This window comes from Sphaeramia orbicularis, chromosome 10 (assembly GCF_902148855.1).
Source record: "Sphaeramia orbicularis chromosome 10, fSphaOr1.1, whole genome shotgun sequence".
Classification (NCBI taxonomy): domain Eukaryota; kingdom Metazoa; phylum Chordata; class Actinopteri; order Kurtiformes; family Apogonidae; genus Sphaeramia; species Sphaeramia orbicularis.
Genome location: NC_043966.1, coordinates 7,380,021 through 7,398,837, shown reverse-complemented (window position 1 = coordinate 7,398,837; position 18,817 = coordinate 7,380,021).

The following is an 18,817-nucleotide window of genomic DNA, read 5'->3' as shown; positions in this document are numbered from 1 at the left end:
GGGGGTGGGGGGGCCCACAGGGGGGGCCACTGATCAGCCTTGGCGGAGGTCTGCGCTCTCCGAGTGCTTCTAGTTTCACAACGTAATGTTATTTTTTTCACTTAAATTTTTTCCACATAATTTTTCCACAAAGAAAATTTGTAGCTATCATTATTTATGGTTTATTGTGTTGTTATTTTTACTGTAGATCACATTGGTCTGTATGTGGAACCTGAACCAAAATGATTTGGACAATCTGGACTGTTCAGGTTCATTTTTGCACTTTCATCCCAAGGGCCGGAATGGAACCTTTGGCGGGCCAGATTTGGCCCCCGGGCCGCATGTTTGACACCTGTGCTATAAATAATATGTTACAGTAATCAATCAATCAATCAATCAATCAAATTTTATTTATACAGCGCCAAATCATAACAAAAGTTATCTGATGACACTTTACATATCAAGTCGGTCGAAACCAGACTCTAAACCAGGCATGTCCAAAGTCCGGCCCGGGGGCCAATCATGGCCCGCGGTCAGATTTTATACGGCCCACAGCTTGGGTTTTAGAATGTATTATTTATGGCCCGTTTGGACTGTTGAACTGAGTACATGAATCATAAAAGGTTCAAAATGCAGTTTCTCCTTTCACCTCATGGTGGCAGCACCACTCTAACTCTATCTGGCTCTGTGACCTTGCCGTGAACCCTTTTCGCTAATTTCTAACCATGGCGCCTGTAAATAAAAAAACAAAAGTTGACAGTGAGGGCCGCCGCTTCCAGGAGAGATGGGAATTACAATTTTTTTTCACTGAAAATCGAGGCGATTGTGTTTGCCTAATTTGTCAACAGACTGTTGTCTTGTTTAAGGAATTCAATGTAAAGAGACACTAGCAGACAAAACATGCTAACGAATACGACAAGCTAGCAGGGAGTGAGCGCTCCGAAAAATTGAAGCAAATTCCAGCTGCTTTAAACTCACAACAGTGACTCTTCATGTGAACCTGTGAGTTCAATGAATTCACCACCAAGGCAGGATACCAAGTTGCCAGCTTAGTTGCCTCTAACTGCTGGTGTTATGTACTTGTAGATGTGACACAAATATTACTTTCTGAATTATTTTGTGAAAGACAAGAGTAAGAGTCAAATGTTTTCATCTTAAATGTTAACAGACTTTGCATTACTGAGTAATATATGAGTAATGATTACTCATATAAGTCATGTTTAAAATGAATGTGGGGTTAAGATTTTTATCAACTTCTTGGACGTTTCAGATACTCCACACAGTTTGTTCTATGTTATCTGATTCCAGATGTGAAAGGAAGGCAGAAATGTTTTTTTTTTTTAATTTGTTCACACCTGAGTGGCTCAGATTTGGTTACATTGCCATTTAAAAAAAATGATATTGTGACAATGAAAATAAAATTGTTGTAGAACAGCGCTTTTATATGTAATTTTTACTGTTTAAAAAACGTCTGAAGGGACCACTGGCCCCTGGCAATGTCCACATTATCAGATCTGGCCCTCTTGAAAAAAAGTTTGGACACCCCTGCTCTAAACCAATACATGATAGGTTCCTATAGTCAAATGATGTACAGTTTCAATCAAGAAAATAAGTTTCTAACCATATTTTGTTTTCAATTAATGTAGAAAGAAAGAAATTGAAAAAATAATGAATCATCTACAACACTGAAAAAAAAGACTTAATATTTTGGCCCAAGTCCTGGTTAAAAATCTGGAAATATATACATTTTTATGTGAGTCTAATTATGTTTTGCAACATGAAATGTAGAATTTGTGATTAAAAGTAATCTGTTTATTCATGACAAAGTAGTTTTTCCTGTTGATTTATTTCCTTTCTTTAAGCAGATGAAATATTAAACAAACCATAGTTGTTGTTATCCAACCGGTGGGCGCTGTGGATAATACTGGACGTATCAGACTCAGAGGCTAAAATCTGTCATGAAGCTGTAGTTCACTTGTAAACTTGTGTTACCTTAAATGTTGGTTCTGGAAGTGTATTCTTTACATGATGTGGATTTGTCCATAACACCGGTCCGGTCCGTCTCCCAAAGGTATCCATACTGACCTCCATCTACTGCAGGTCATACACTGGTTTATTCACCTGGATTTGATGTTTCAGGTGCAGCTTCATCCCAAAAAACATAATAAACATGAGTAAAATGGAGTGATATGCATTTCATTTTCCAGTCTTTCTCTCATGGATATGGACGTAATGTTTTTAACAATCTTGGGGAGATCTCCAAAGATCTGTTGTGCAAGATATCTTCTTTTTTTAGGATTGGGCATTAAGTTCTGAAAATGTCAGATCCTTGTGTAAATCATTTCATAAGGAAGCGTATCAAAAAGCTGTTTTACCAACCCCTGCTCTGACTCTGAACCACCATTTGGAGGCTGTTCTGAGAGCATAGACCATCGCACGTTTGGTTTTCACACATGTACGCACAAAGATCAAATGGAAACCACCAAAGGAGAGATTTATGCAGAAATGTCAACCGATGTGAAAATCTGTGGACGAACAGAGCAGGAGACTTAGCAACAGCACAGGGATGAACATTTACACAGTCAGTAATAAAACATAAAGCACAAATATAGACAGTAAATGTAGACAGTAACCAGTGGTTTGGTTTTTAACCCTGTAACACCAAACGTATCATATTTGATACATGAGTTTTGAAGCCCTCTACATGATCAATGTGATATATATATAAATATATTCTTTAAAAACTTGATGTATACAATTAAATACATGCAATACACAGATAATCCACCAGGGGGGAGGAATTCGTTCACCAGAGGCCTTTCCAGTGACACTACAAAATTGTCATTAACCCTTTCATGCACGAATTATAAAAACCTTAGTCGAGATTTTTCTCCTGAGTGTTTTTATTCCTCTTTAGGCATAAAAAAAAACAATGCAATTGATTTTTTTCTGTTTTTTTTTTTTTTTTTTTATGAACCTGTTTTTCATGGATTTACAAGCACGTCCACTCAACTGGACACCATGCATTTAATTTTTGAGGCAAAGAAACATGTATTTAAAACCCATCATCAGAACCTCATATACTGTGTGAAAACTGTTCATTCATTCATTATTTTTTGTTTATTTCGAGCATTTACAGAATACATGCAAATTCAAAATTCCAAAATCATTCAGCTACACTCGAAAAGGAGTTGCAAGAAGAAAAACTATGAAACAAAAACATTTTTCATGCAAATAATCTGGTGTTTTCTCACATTTTAACATACTCTAATACTAGTTATTACTAACTTCATGGAGATAAAATGCAAAAAAACCCAAAAAACCTTTTTGATTACGAAAACTGTTAATTATAGTCTAATAACAATTAGCAACTGATTTAAAGCATGTTACTACAGATCAGGTTTATTAAGAACAGCAAAATTACAGGAACAGTATGAATGTCAGTGTATGGGATGAAGCATAAGTGTCCACTGTGTTGTCTGATATGGAACTAAAACAACATAACATATGAATATACAAGAGAACAGCTGTAGAATAGCTGTCCACTGTAGTGACCACTATGCATGAAAGGGTTAATGAGGAAGGAGGTAGAACTTTGACAATTTTGTAAAGGAATTATCAATTTGTTAGACATGTTCGTGTTATATTATGTTTTTCTTTGTTCAAAAATAATATTTGAGCACTGAGACCCGATGTATCAATTAAGATACAAAACTGAAACACATACTGTTCATGGAAATTGATATTTGAAAAAATCTTTTTTGGGTTGTTCAGAAGGACCAATAAAGGCTCCAGTTTCAAAGAACTGGATTTTTTTTGTCAATGATTTAATGGTTCAGGCTTTACAGGGTTAAAACTACACATGTTCTTACTCTTCATGTGTTTCAATGCTTTTTAAATTTTGACTCTTTAAAGAATTAAATTACTCCAACCCTTTTCAAATTAACTTTTTTTTAATATTTATTACCATTTGCACTACATTCATATCAAACCGTATTTGCACTCTACTTTTAAACACCTTTTAAACACTTTTTTTATTCAAATTTATATGACTGTTTTACGTGTATGTGTATGTTTATGTGTATGTTTTTGCTGCTGACAACACTGTGAATTTCCCCATTGTGGGATCAATAAAGGAATACAGTGATCCCTTATTTTTCGGAGTTAATGGGGACCGGCGCCCCCCGTGAAAATCGAAAATCCGCGAACTGGAGCCGGAGCCCTCCAAGCCTATCCTAGACCTAGGTACATGTATGTATGTATCTATAAATAGTATATAAGTACTGCACATGTAATAATTATGAAATAAATGAGATATATATAAAAGAAAACAATGATTAGTACATGTATACATGCATATATATATATAGATCGGATACATGTACATGTACATACTGTAAAACATCTGAAAGAAAAGAATGATTAATAACAAGAAAATGTCAGTCGGATATGTACATGTACATGCACAAAAATATATACATAAATTTAATGTACATGTATACAAATGATAATACGTACTACATGTATAAATTACATAAAAGAAATTACATATAAATAAATATATTTTATGAATAAGTAAACAAAACACACACACACGTGCATACGTACTAACAGCTGATACGTACTCTCTCCTCTCTTCATTCGTGACACTTATCCATCGTATACGTACACACGAACACACGCACATCTACTCCCAGCTCTCTTTTCCTCTCATACGCACAAAAAACGAATCAGTTATCTTTCTTTCTCTCTCTCTCTCTCTCTCTCTCTCTCTTTGGTCTTGAGCATCAACACACACAAACACACGTACATGGGCATGCATGAACTGACATTTCTACATTTTCTCTCTCTCTCTCTCTCTCTCTCTCTCGCTCTCTTTTTTAACATTTTTATATAAAATAACACTTACAAAAAATCTGCGAATAACTAAAACTGCGGAACTTAAAGCGCGAATTGGCAAGGGATCACTGTATCTTATCTTATCTTATTTTATCTTATCTTATCTCATATTTATTCTATTTATTGTATCTTGGAGGGAAGGGTGCAATATATGAACTAGGTATAATACATGATTGTAATTATGCTGACTTCAAGATTTTGTGACTGAGTTGTTTTGTGATTGTATGTGTCCAAATGTGTACAGCAATATGTAGCACTGTTGTCCAAAACAAATTTCCAAAAACAAATTGGACATACAATTTTTTTATAGGACAATAAAGTTTATCCTGATCCTGTTTGTTATGTGCAGTTCAGGTGCATTCATAAAAGGCAGATCATGTTCAGTCAAGGTGAAAATGTCGCAGAAATTAGATGTTTCCAAACCAAGAGAGAGAAACATGTTTATACTGAAGACATTTTGTGTAAATGTAAGAATAAGAATAATGTCAGTTCAGGCTAATGCACACAGTTATGGCCTAAATGCCATTAATGTTCACTCTATCAGAGTTTACAGTCCTCATTGGTCTGCAATTGTGCATATATGTTTTCTAAGCATTCATCATTTCTAAGGATATGTTTACACTAGGAGATCCATACTTTATGAAAATACGTTGAATGTAGTCCAGTTCTTCTTGCTTGTGTAATCATTCTGCCCAAATAAAACAACCCCAAAGACCTCGACCAGTTGACGACAGACATTCCTGGGCCTTTAATGTGAACATGGACAAACGAGGACAATCACATTTGGGCACAGTACAATGCAACCATGTCTAAGCCCTGAGAAATCACTATGGAAATCGTAAAACTGTAAAATATGACATTGGCAACACTCAAATGTGTCAGTGGAGGTCCCTGAATAACAAAGGCTATGTTATTGTTGTGAAAGGGTCAGCGACTTGTCTCGCTTAGGTCAGAGAATGAAAAAAGTCTTGAAAGACCTGATCTAAGCCATCATTTGTGTATCTAACTCTCAGAAATGCAATTTTCCTGCCAAGTACCACTCAGTCACAAAGATTTCACCAGCCAGGCCTAAACAATGGTCTCCTGTCAGCCTGATCAAACACTGGTTGGAAAAAGCAGCCAGGGTGTTTTCAGGACTTAGACCCAGGCTTTGGTCCAGTGCAGTTAGTGGCCACATGGTGTACAAGTACACACTCACAAAGGTGGTCGCACACAAGCAGAGCATGCACATATTCATATAGGACATGTATCATATGTGCACTAAAATACACACAAATAGAAGCATATCATAGCACATGACAGACGACTGAGATTAAGGGAAAATGGCAAAGTTATGGTCTTAATGTAAAGCAAAAACACTTGGAATTGAGGAAAAAAAAAAACATTTACTGTGGTTAAGTATAGACAAAATATTTGTTCACATATGTTTGTCAGTGTATTTGTTAATCGAAGATACTTCACTCATGCTGCTTCTAGTTATTTATTGTGGAAAGTAGTTCATATTTTTTAAAATGAATGCAGTTAAAATGCTATGAACAATTTGGAGAGTCTTTGACACAAAATAACACTGAAACTAAGAACATATAGCCTTAAAGGAGTGATATTCTGCTTTTTTTAAATGGAATTATGCTTTTTCAAACATTTCCCTGTGGTCTACATAAACTGTAAATGCTATACTTAGGTTTGAATTCTTCATTAATTCAACTCCACAGGTCCATCTTCAACCCTATTTCTGAGTAATGACAGCAGAAAGGTGGTTTGGGGTGCTGGCCCTTTAAATGCAAACGAGCCACTTCAGGCCCCGCCCCCTCCAGGTTGTTGGCTGTGCTGCTCTGTCCCGTTCAGCCACTTGTGTTCGTTAATACAACCAACAACTGATCATTTTAGGTAATCGGCTCGAAGTTTAGATATATTTTCAGTTTTTATTCCAACTGCTGCAGATGATAAACTATTATTGCGTACTCCTTATATGTGCAAATGTAGTGATGTAACTAGTTATAAAATGTAACAAATTAAGCAGGAATTAAAACAGGTTGTAGCAACCACCTGATTTTTGCCAAAATGAATATAAAGATAGCTTTTCAGCACCTGGAGGATTCAAATTCAAACTTTATGAACTTTTAGGGTCCAAATACACAAATGCCGCGTTTCCGCTACGTGGAACCAGCTCGACTCGGCTCGGCTCAGCTCGACTCGGTATTCCTGGAGAGTGTTTCCATTACAAGATACTACCCACTTTACAGTACCTGGATGCGGCGTGTTACTTCCGTGTCGTCTGCTCAGAGAGTTGCTGATAAACTCGCTCGTTGTCTGTTGTCTCGTCTGAATTTTTACATCGGCCACCAACGACTGAATCTCCTCAACCGACCATGGTGTAGTTTTGGGCTGTTATCATATGGATTAATGTACCGCTATATTTACTGTCCACTTCCGCATTTATTTTTTGTAAAACGGCGGGTCACAGAGAAAACTGTCTGACCAATCAGTGGTCTGCAGTGTGTACACATCACGTTTTAGTATCTGGTCCCCAGTCCTGGAACCTCGGCGGAGGTGATACCAAAGAAGTAGTACCGGGTACCAGATTCCAGGTCCTTTTTCGTAATGGAAACGCAAAAAAGGCCGAGCCGAGCCGAGTTGAGCCGATACCACATAGTGGAAACGGGGCAAAAATAAATGAACCAAAGACTAATAAAAGTGGGTTTAGCAAAACATGACCCCTTTAATGTATTTTCAAATATAAAAACTAGCAGACATGATTTAATAATATGAAATGATAAAGAACAGAAGTAGATGTTAATGAGAAAAGATATAAGTCTTAAAAAAATGGGAAAACAGTGAATTGTGGTGCTAGCTACTGTTAGCATGTTAGCTATTATAGCTAGCCAGTATTAGTTTACACTGCATGTGTCAAACTGAACATTTATGGATTTCCCTGAGGTAGAGTCAGGCTTTCATGAGGTGCTTCATATCTTCCATTTCATGTTTTGTTTGTCAGAACTTTATCTGTGTTGTCCAGGTCAGGGGAAGGTCAATTGACCCTTTCATGCATAGTGGTCACTCCAGTGGACAGTTCTTCTCCAGCTGTTCTCTTTTTTTTTTTTTTTTTTTTTTTTTCTTTTTTTCTTTTTTTTCTTTCTTTTTTCTTTTTTTTTCTTCTTTTTTCTTTTTTTTCTTTTTTTTCTCTTTTTTTCTTTTTTTTTCTTTTTTTTCCTTTCTTTTTTTTCTTTTTTTTTCTTTTTTTCTTTCTTTTTTCCTTTCTTTTTCTTTTTTCTTCTTTTTTTCTTTTTTTCTTTTTTTCTCTTCTTTTTTTTCTTTTTTTCCTTTTTTTTTTTCTTTTTTTCTTCTTTTTTTTTTTCTTTTTTTTTTTTTTTTTTTTCTTTTTTTTCCTTTTTTTTCTTTCTTTTTTTTTTTTCTTTTTTTCCTTTTTTTTCTTCTTTTTTTTTCCCAGCTGTTCTCTTGTATATTCATGGGTTTTGTTGTTTTAGTTCCATATCAGCCAACACAGTGGACACTTACATATACTGTAAATCATCCCATTACTGTAACTTTCTGTTCTTGATAAACCTGATCTACAGTAACATGACTGAGTGTAAATCAATTGCTAATTGTTATTAGACTGAAATTAACAGTTTTTATTAAACAAAAAGTTTTTTTTTTTGCATATTATCTCCATGAAGTGAGTAATAAGTAGTATTATAGTATGATAAAAGGTGAGAAAACATCAGATTAGCCGCATTAAAAATGTTTTTATTTCATAGTTTTCACATAGTAGATCACGTTCTGATATTGTGTTTTAAATGCATGTTTCTTTGCTTCCAAAATTAAACACATGGTGTCCAAATGAGTGGACATTTTTGTAATTCCATAAAAAATAGGTTTATTATTAAAAAAATAAATAAATAAAAACTGCATTGTTTCATGCCTAAAGAGGAATAAAAACAGTCAGGAAAAAAATTTTGACAAAGGTTCTCATAATTCATGCATTAAAGGGTTAAAGAATGATTTATGTCTAAGTAGCTGTTTTAGGGTTGCACAAAATGAAGTGATAAACAGCTGGAAATCAGCATTTAAACACACAAAAAGCATTTAAAAGCATTTAAGCCCATAAAAAGTATGAATTAATATCACCAATATCAGTTTAATTGTAGGCTATATTTAAATTATTGTCATGGTTTTATTCTGTGATAATTCTGATGTGTCTCTTTCCTAAATGTGTCCCTGTAGACCATGATCAACTGCAGGTGAAACACTGACAATTGAAAACGACTCTAATCACTGCATTTATGTTATATAGGTTATATTAGAGTAACTCATTTCACTATCCCTGTAGGGAAATTCAGTCTCTGCATTTTGCCCATCTCATTACACACAACACCTAGCATTAACATTAACATTAGCATTAGCACATTAGCACATTAGGAGCAGTGAGCTGCCATTGAAGGTGCTCAGGGACCAACTTCAGATCTTCATCAGTACGTTGGTCACAGACATTGACAGGAGAATTAATCTATGAATACCTGGTTCTGATGGTGGGGGAAACTGGAGGAAACCAGTGTGGAGTTTAAGTGGAGTTATGTAACTTTCTTTAAGCCTTTATGAGCATGACTGGTATCTCATTTAACCCTTTCATGCATAGTCGTCACTACACTGGACAGTTATTCTCCAGCTGTTTTCTTGTATATTCATGGGTTTTTGTTGTTTTAGTTCCATATCAGCCAACACAGTGGACACTTATGCACCATCCCATACACTGACATTCAGACCATTACTGTAAATTTGCTGTTCTAGATAAACCTGATCAGCACTAACATGTTTGAGTGTAAATCAATTGTTATTTGTAAGACAGAAAGGTTGTTTTTTTGCATATTATCTACATGAAGTGAGTAATAACTAGCATTAGAATATGTTAAAATGTGAGAAAACATCAGATTAGCTGGATTAAAATGTTTTTATTTCATTGTTTTTATCTCACTTTCTGATATTGGGTTTTAAACACGTTTCTTTACTTCAACATTTTCGTAACTGCATGAAAAAAAACCCCAAAAAACTCAATCAGTTTTTTTTTTTTCATGCCTAAGGAGGAATAAAAACACTCAGGAAAAAAATCTTGACAAAGGTTCTCATAATTCATGCATGAAAGGGTTAAAGTGTGTGTTATAGTGAATGGCTTAGGTGGTCCATAGTTACTGTTACCATTGAAAAAAAGTAGCTTTTACATCTTATCAATATAAGCTATGTGGCAGTAAAAACAAGGCCTATAGTCACAGATATTAGAGGACAAAGACAACGCTGCGGTGCATTTTGGACAACTTTCAGCCCATGAAGCTGGAAAAACAGATTTGTTTCAGTTCCTGGCAATCAAAGCTCTTTGTTTTACTCATTTCTTCTTCCAACAATAGTATTAAACCACAAATAAACCGCACATTTTGACCTCTGTTGTCCTCATTTTTGTCACTCAGTGGGGGGTGATAACTGGCTGTTACCATGGTAATAAAGCTCCATTAATCCATGCCAATTAATTGTTTAACTGCTTGGATGCCATGGTTTAAGTTGTTCCAGTGTTAAGAAAAGAAAATGAACAATATTCCAGCCTCTGTCCTTTTTGATGGATCTGTTCCAAAGCTTAATGGGTTCATCTTTGGTTCTTGTCATATAGTTCCACATGATTCCATGAAAATCATAACAGAAACTTTATGACAGCTGGATAGATGATTTGGAGAAGGACCATGCATCTTCTATAACTGATGTATGATGATGAAAAAGCATCATGATAACCTTGTTGACCTCAGAGCAATGATAAAGCAGATGATAGGCCATGTGACACTGGTGTTTATGTTGGTCAAGTTAGGGTGTATTCACAACTGGAAAGTCCCAGTACACATCCACAACACTCACTCTTCACACTCCTACCATCAGGCAGACGTTACAGGAGTTTGAAGTCTAAGACCACAAGGCTGCCAAACAGTTTTTACCCACAGGCCATCAGGCTTCTCAATGAATCACTTAAACATCCCCCACACAACACAAGCACATACTGATGCACTGAACACTTTACTGCTGGTGCACTGAACACTCTACTGCTGGTTTTAATTGTTTTACTGTTTTAATTTTTTTATAGTTGATTTTTATTATTGCTATTGTTTCCCCTATTCTTATTCATTTTTAGTGTGTTGTGTTTTTTTAGGGAGATGAACAGAATAAGAATTTCATTGCATAGTATAACTACCTGTTTCTGCTGTGCATATGACAATAAAACTCTTGAATCTTGAATCTTTGGTCCTCTTATTTGGTTCAGATCGAATGCGGACTTTATTGTTTTCGTTTGGGTTGGATCGCATTCTAATTGCACATTTTGCTAGTGGACCAAAATTTGTAAAATGAAGCATGTGACGAACGGCACTGGACAGAAGAGATGGGGACAGCGTGAATCAGAGACAGTGGGTGCTGATGAAAACAAACATGGAGGTCCTACAGGCAGTACGAAACAAATGTCAATGAGACATTCGATCTCCTCATGGCTCCACGTCCGTCCACGGCTCATGGCTGCTGCTATTAGCTCTGCCTACCCATGCAGCTTGGCTACATCCACAATGTTGACTACCCACATTGCCACATGGCTACGGTGGCTCGTCAAGCACAAAACACTGCACGGTTCCTTGGTTTGTTTCAGCTCAAGGCCAGTTATATTCCCCCCAGAAGTGAACTGGCCCAGAGTCTGTTTGGAAACGGACCAAGACCTCCTAGAAGAGGTGGTCTTGGTCCGCTTGTTTGATTCGAATCAGAGTTTGCATGTTTGTATTCACACCTAAAAGAAAGTCCAAGCATTTAGGGGAAATGAACTCTGGCCCGTTTTAAATGGACCAGACAAAGTAGGTGTGAATCCACCCTCAGATTCCCCACATAGTCCACTATCTCTCCCTCTTTAAAACTTATCCCACTAAATGTGATGCTGAATGACATTGTGATCCTTTCTCTTCAGCGTCTGCCAATAATTCGAACAACAAACTATAACAGTCCGGATCACTGCTCCACAGTTTCTCCTGATGTGAAAATTGTTTTTGCAATTGACTTCTATCTCCTCGCCAGAGCTGCTCATACAAGTCAAGACAAGTGTGAAACAAAGACCGCATGATTTGAGATATTATGATTAATGATATTCGACAGTTGTGTTATTGTGTGCAATCACGGTAATGCCAGCTGTTAAAAGTGATTAGATTCCTGCGGCTAGTTTTGGTAGACAAAACAGGCCCCGGTTCTGTCAAAGTCAGTATAAGAGGCTGAAGTATCGCTGCTCCAGTTTCATTTGCCTTTCATTCGACCCACTAAACTAAAACGGTGCTTTGTGTGATTTTTTGCGCTAAACTAAGACTTTGTAACATCTGAGAGAAGAAATAACAGTGGTCTGCTTGTACACTCAGTTTTAAAGTCTTGCCGCTGCACTTTTTCCGCATAGCATGGAACCAATGTTGGCAAAACACCTCTTCGACTTACCCATCGCTGTCAGATGAAGCATCCCATCATGCTTTATCATCTGCGGTTAGGAGGCCTTTACCCAACCTGTGTGCTATGCATGACTCTCCACGGCTTATCTCGTGTATTTATCCATCGCTGATCCACTGTAGCTCTGCCTGGAAGCTGTAGCCTAGTCAGGAATTCAGAGTTGTGACAAGGTTTACGTTGGCCGAACTGCCTGAAACTGGAGCTGAGCACCGCATTGCAGTCAAATAAATCATCTAAAGAGAGGGATGGTGCAAAGAAAGAACAAACAAATAGCTTTTTAAAAACAGTGTTTCAAGCAATGTTTTCTGGCTAAAGGAAGATGGAGGGAGTTTGAAAGACAGAAGGAGATGACGGCACTGAAACGGATATGGTACACAACTGTCAGGTATCCCTTTAAGTGAATTTATAGGAAAGCCTTAAGTTAGACATCGCATTCTTCTGTGTCATTATGTGGTCGGCGGTTTCATTCATACCTCCGAGCTGTATAACACCACTCTGTACGACAGCCAATCTGCTAAGTTTAAACAATGGCTGATTTTCTGAGAATCATCAAGTAGAAGGGTTTCAGGGGAAGGAAGAGTCAAAATGACATGCAGACAAAAACAGCAGTGACGCAAGTGATGTAAAGTAGATTAAAGGAGGAAACAGAGAGCAGAATCAGGGATGCAGATGTGGTTTTATATTAAAAAGAATCTGCTATGTCTACAACACCAAAGAAACAGGAAAAGAGCAGCTGAAAACTGATGTCAGGGCTGAAATTGAAAAAAGGAAGCCGAGAGGTGAATAAGACAGATAGAAGAAGAGAGAAGGTGAAGAATTGCAAATGACAGAGCAGAACCCAGGAGGCTGTTGTAACAGCACCACGGCTGATTGGAGCAAATTACTCTTTACTTTTCCAATCACTCGGGATGTGAATGATTCTTCTGGACTCCAGCCATCAAAGAAGCACTACAGCATTTAGAAAAACTCCAACCCTCCTCGGCGGCTTTTGTTATCACCAATGAAGTGTGAAATAAAAAGAAATATAACAGGACTCTTTGCAGGTTTATACACATTTGATGTTTTGTCAAATACGTTTTCGGAGCTGAGAGTTAATATGAAAATCATCCGGGAAAAGAGCAAAGACCTTTAAGGCTTATAAAAAGATCGTGTTTAGGGTTAAATATAGCAAAAGTCCACGTCTTCGGCATGTGTTAGTCAAAAAGCTAGTGGTTATTTTATTTTCATTGTCAAATTTATACAAAAAAACAAACAAAAAAAAAAAAAAAAACCAAGGGATTTTTCTTGATCAGAACAGCATGAATGAAATTCGAGATACGGACAAAATATCCAAATAACCTTATTTTTTTGCCTATAGTCAGCATTTCTGAAAACATTACAATTGTTTCCAGATCTTATTATGATGCTTTGTCTCAGCATAATATAAAATCTCGCATTCGTTTCTGAAGATCTTGCATTAAAAATAAACCACTGACAGTAAATGCCGATACATTTGTTTGCATATTTGCAGGTCAAAAAAAGGTCTATTTATTGTAGCTTTGTTCATTCCTCCTGTCCAGTGAGCAAAGCGCTCCTCCACAATGTCCAAACAAAGGCTGATTTTTTGGAGTAAACGTCCTCTGATGAGGGTCCAGAGAGACTGAGATAGACAGTTTAAGTGTTTCCAAACTTGGTTGTCTCCACACCCAATGGGGAAGTGAACTGACTTTCTAGTTTTGATATAATCCAGCCACACTGTTCACTGAACCACTTTAAATAAAGCAAGAGCTGGAAGAGAAGAGTGGTCACATAATTAAATAAATACAGTCAAAGGAAACAGTGAGCAGGTGTTTTTAAGCCTGGAGAGACACTACGAAACCACACACGGTTATATCCAGACAATACAATGATAAAAAAATATATATATCAGAGCTTTTGATTCACTGTTTAGCTTCTTTATCAACGATGTTTTTTAATCAATATTTGTAAGTGATTACACGAGTTGACACACAAAACCTTGAATATTTGACTAAGTTTTACCGCAAATACATTGTGTTTACAATCATAATGTTGTCAATATTTCATCTTATTTCAACATAATAAATAATTGGTGATTGTAGATTTTCAACCGACAAAAAAGAAGATGGGTCTGTCTGTTGGCTCCACATTGTGTTTAAAATGTTATATTTCAATAATAGTTAACAAGATGTCAGAAAATTTGGTGTGAACCTTCACTCAGAGCAAGGATGAACTGAAAAGATGGTAGGAGGAAGTCAAAGGTCAAGGTTTTTATGATTTTACTGTATATTATCTATATCTACATTATATGGTATATCTGTATTATTATTATTATTATTATTATTATTATTATTATTATTATTATTATTATTATGTCTGTTTATACTCATGAGTATTAAGGATTTTTGTTGTTATTTGGATGAACTCATTAGACTGTGGTTTCCGAAGATCAATATTACTGTGGCTTCTAAATAAATCAATAAAAACACATTTCTGACCATAACTGCTCATAACTGAGAGAACAGATTATTATGATGGCATGTGAAAGCATCTGATTTATCTCTGTTTTTATGGTTAGGGTTAGGGTTAGGGTTAGTTATTTGGTGAGAATTTGGGAAAGAAAACAGGTTTTGGGTTGAAATGGGGAGAAATCTGTAAAGCTGTGACAAAAAATGTATCACAATGACAGCGTCTGAAATTCTATGCCAACATGTAAATTAGTAAAACATTAGGCCCTGCACAGGATTTTTTTTAGTAAATCTGATGCCATCAAGTGAACAATGATTTTCTGATTACAGACGCATGATTCTAATCTTTGGGTATAACCATGTCATGGCCTTGGGGTCTTTGAATGGAGACCAGAGTCTGATGTGTCTGAATGGAGACTCATGGGAAAAGGGACTCAGATCACTGGATAAACAACGGCTTAGTGAAAACTATTAATAATCACACGACATCTGTGATGATCTTTAACATCTTATCGATAGACTAGCAAATCGTGATGCCATCTGATTAGATCTAACATGAAATTATTGATCATTTTGAGAGATGTGACATTTTTAAGGGTTTCTATTTTCGTCAGATCTACAGTCAAACCATGGACATAATTTTATATATCTTTTATTTACAGTCAAAGCCAAAGGAAAAAAATCACTAAAATCACCAAGCATGTCACAAATCTTTCTCATCACGGCTAAATAATCCATTTTGTTAAACCACAGACTAATAATCAGAGGCATAAGGAGAACATTCAGTGATGTCCGTAAACTAAGACAGCTGACTGACAGTGATACACATGCTTAAAGCTTAGAATAATTAGCCACAGGTTATCCATTATACTGTCATCAACAGTTAAATGGGCCAGATTGAAATTTCATCTTTTGTCCTAAGTATGTTCGGTATGAAAGCAACAGAATATCAACTGACCCTTTGCTGAGTCCTGTCACTCTATTGTTACTGCTGTTATTCCTGTCAAGCTTTGGCACTCTGCATCACGCCTATTAGAGACATTCCACAGGAAACGAAATACAAATATCTGTGGTAGCAGTTACTAAATAGCAGAGTGAGGTTTACAGAGAGGACTAGAAGAGCTATCTTCACAATAATTGTTTAACCCTTTCATGCATACTGGTCACTCCAGTGGACAGCTCTTCTACAGCTGTTTTTTTGTATATTCATGGATTTTGTTGTTCTTTTCGTTGTTTTTTCTTTCTTTCTTTCTTTCTTTTTTTTTTTTTTTACACATATGTTTATCAGAGTTTTAAGACACTACATATCTTTTCTGACATGAATTGGTAACATTATGTAGATCTCTTCTGAGCATAAACCCCCAGAATTACAAGCGTTACTCATAGTTTTCACACAATTTATCAGTAAATACATGTTTCTGTGCCTCAAAAATTAAACGTGTGGTGTCCAGTTGAGTGGATATTTTTGCAACTTCATAAAAAATAGGTTCATAAGATATATATATATTTTTTTTTTTCATTATTATTTTTTTATGTATTTTTTAATTTTTTTAAAAAATTATTTTTATTTTATTATTATTTTTTAAATGCATTTTTAAGAAGAAAGTTTTCAGTCACATTGTTTTTTTCATGCCTAAAGAGGAATAAAAACACTCAGGAAAAAAGTTTTGATTAAGGTTCTCATAATTCGTGCATGAAAGGGTTAATTTGATCAACACTAGCTAATGTTAACTCCTGTAGCATGCAGTTGTTAGCAAGAAAAGATGGTTGAACATTTTTATCTCAAGTTATTAATATTTACATTAAGTTAGATAGTTATGTATAAGTTAAGGCTGTGGATCTACTAAACATTGCAAAAAAGAAACACCAAAAACACTGGTTTCAGACATGTTTTCCTTTTTTTTTTTTTTTTTTTTTTTTGTTAATGGCTGTGTGCTAAGCTAGCTGATGTTCCTAGTGTCGTACTTTATAGCAACTGAATAAGTTTTTATTGATGTTTATTAAGGCCAGATTATAAAATTAGTTCTAAATGCAGATTGTGGCCCTTTATATCTATGTCTTTCTGATATTTCAAAACTATTACTACAGATTAGATATTATTTTTTTGAGAATAGCTAATCATGTCTGACTGTTTAGTTATTATAATGTCATAAAATAAATTCTCAGACATAACCAAACTAAGTAGCGACCGGCAGTGAGTGAAAGCTTGCTGCAAACAAATCTACCCACAGGTACAAATAAAGTCACCTTGAACCTTGATGCCACTTTTTTCCAGACCGAGTACGAGTACTTACATTTGAGTACTTGCCGATACCGAGTACCGATACCAGTACTTAATAATCCCATTCCAGTTGTTAGTTCCTTTTGTAAATGTGCTTTATTGTCGTTGTCATTAGTCTGACTGGAACAAAGTGCTGCTACCGACATTTAATGTGTTGGAATGAGCGTTTCTCAATTAATCCACCAGGGGGCGCCGCTCTGAATTAACCATACTGGACAAATACCAGGAAGAAGAGGAAAGTTTGATGAGAAGAAGAAGAAAGTCAGTAATAACAAACATGGAGACGACAGAGGTAACACTAATGTGATACTAATATTGCAGCGTTTTCACTGGTAAGGTTTAAAAGTTTAGCTTCAGCAGGAAGAGAAATGACAAATGAGCCATAAGTTTTGTTTTCACTTCCGCTGGCGGCGGTCCGCACCGCTCCGTACTCCCAGTGGTATTCTCTGTCTGCATACGCATCCGCCAGCACCTGGAAAACGGATGGAATGTACGCAGAGGACGGACAGAACGCTGCGTCTGTATCTGTCTGTGTCTTTAACGTTACTTGCAGTCAGCGTTACTTTTATCACCGTCATTTATTTTGAAAAATCTCCACACTCTTCACACTCCACACACATTATTCCACTGCCACGTACCTGCTGCACTGAACTGTGAATGTCACATGGCTGTAAGTGGTATCGGAGCATTTGTATCAGATATCTTTTACGAGTATGAGTACGAGTACACACACTGAGTATCGGAGCCGATGCCGATACTCGTATCGGTATCAGAGCATCCCTAAAACTAAGCATACACAACATATTATTCTTAGTGTCTAAGTTAATAATGAACCTTCTAAATTTTCAGTCTGTCTGTTATTAAAAGGTAACAAGGTCGTTAATGCTCAGATATGAGTGCATTTCAGCAGATTTCACATTAAGAAAACAAATTTTTGACCATCATATAAACATGTATTAAATCTGCTGTCAGACACAGGGGTTCCATGACAGATAATCTAAGTAGGAATGAAATTATAAATTTATGCATGACAGTATTTTACATCACTAGACACTTTTCAGTTGACCCTCAAATTGCGCAAATATAACTTACGCATCAAAATTTACCTAATGGAAAAACGACAATTTCACCAAAAGTCTCATTTTTAGATTAAAAGTTTTTGCGCTGGTAAGAGGTGGTTTTTCAGGTGTAGCACAAATGGTATGTCACGCAAAACTGCAATGGAAAGACCTTTTTTTTCGCAACTAGAGTCAGGTGAATTAAAAAAACGGATCTTGACGTATGTTACAAGCGAAGAAGAAGAAGAACAGGAAACCCAATCATTTTTTAATTGAGTACGAAATAGAGGGGTAATATATAATAATAATAAATATATCTGTAAATCAACACCATATTTACGTTCGTTACCATGTTTATGGAATGACATCTCGTGTCATCTTGCGATAATTAATAAACAAATCATCGTATTTGAGATTTAATGGAAAAACCGACATTACGCACTTCTGTCTTTTTTTGACATTTAGTAAATATCAGTAAAGTTTTGCACAGATGTCCAATGGAAAAGCGACTAGTGTGTCCTTATTTAGCTCGGACCCCTCTGATAGCTCTCCTATAGTTACGGTTGCTAAATAGGATTGGACAGTAGCCACTTGGGGGAGGGGCTTATGTATTCCAGTGACGTTGTCAGAGGAGG